This window comes from Galeopterus variegatus, unplaced genomic scaffold, assembly GCF_000696425.1.
Source record: "Galeopterus variegatus unplaced genomic scaffold, G_variegatus-3.0.2 Scaffold471, whole genome shotgun sequence".
Classification (NCBI taxonomy): Eukaryota; Metazoa; Chordata; class Mammalia; order Dermoptera; family Cynocephalidae; genus Galeopterus; species Galeopterus variegatus.
In genome coordinates, this window is record NW_007726582.1 from 305,116 (window position 1) to 306,482 (window position 1,367).

The 1,367-nt window shown below is 45.4% G+C and overlaps 1 pseudogene; it reads left to right on the top strand.

Moving 5' to 3' along the window:
• Positions 1-595: 595 nt before the first annotated feature.
• LOC103587649 lies at positions 596-1,124 on the top strand (annotated as a pseudogene).
• The last annotated feature ends 243 nt before the right edge of the window (positions 1,125-1,367 follow it).

Below are 1,367 nucleotides of genomic sequence, written 5' to 3' on the forward strand. Positions count from 1 at the left end.
TCAGAACATGCTAAGGGTTCCCTGCAACAAGGCACGGTAGTTTTGGCAGAAGCATTGGGTGTGAGGAAGGTAAATCTGTATCCAGAGTAAGTGTCTTTTCCAGTAAGAATAAAATGGTGCCCCTTCCATAATGGAAGCAGTCCAGTGTATTCAACCTGCCACCAAGTAGCTGGCTGATCACCCCAGGGAATGGTGCCATATCAGGGGTTCGGTGTTGGTTTTTGCTGCTGGCAGATTGAGCACTAAGTGGTGGCCGTAGCCAGGTTGGCCTTGGTGAATGGAAGTCCATGTTGCTGAGCCCATGAATAACCTCCATTCCTACCACCATGACCACTTTGTTTATGATCCAATTGGTTGATGACAGGGCGGCTGGAGATAGTGGCTGACCAGTATCCACAGAATGAGTCAACTTATCCAGCTGAATGTTAAAATCCTTCATTGCTTTGATGAATATTCACATGGGACGCAAATATCTTCATGTTTTTTGCCCATTCAGAAAAGAGCTGGTGCGGCTGTGAGAGGCCATGTCTTGCACAGTGTTGGGTACCAGGCCCACCTTGCCTGTCTCCAGGTACCCAGAGTAAAGTTAGCAGTGATGGTAATGCTGGCCAGCAAACTGAAGCAGGATGCTGGTCTCAGAGGGTCCTGGATGGCAGCCACAGCATCTGACTCCACTCACAGGGTTTCTGTAGAAGAGGTTGCAGAGCTTGAAGCTAATTTACCTTGCACATATAATGTGCATTTTCTAATCCAAACAAGCTTCACTGCTTTCAGCTAACTGTAACACCAGAAGAGGGTTACTACCACAGTGGAAAATTTCAGTTTGAAACAGAAGTTCCTGATGTGTATAAAATATACCTCCTAAAGTGAAGTTCTTGACAAGGGTCTAGCACCCCAGCATCACAGAGACAGGTGAAATATGTCTCAGTTTACTGAGAAAACCTTTGATCAACAGCACTGGCTGGATTCCCACGAGAACATTAAAGGATGTTGTGTGGGGATTAAGCTCTTTATTTACTGATGTTTTGAATTTTGATGATCCACTGAATACTGAAGCTGTAGAACATCATTTGTGGGATGAGGAGGACTTCCGGAATAAAATGGACAACTACATCAAGCATTAGCCCAGATGATAGAAGGAGAAGATTGCAGGCCCATGGACTGTGTGTCACAGTTTGTCTCTAACATGAAAGAGCAAGAGGTAGCTCCTCTTCTCCCCCATCCTCACACTCCCTCTCTGTCCCATTGGAATATCCCAGTCCTGTGACCATGTTGTCCTGAAGAAGACCATCTTCATGACTGCCCATTGTAGATGGAGAATTCGGCATAAATACAACAAGAAAATGTGTTTGGTCTTCTAAAGGGTT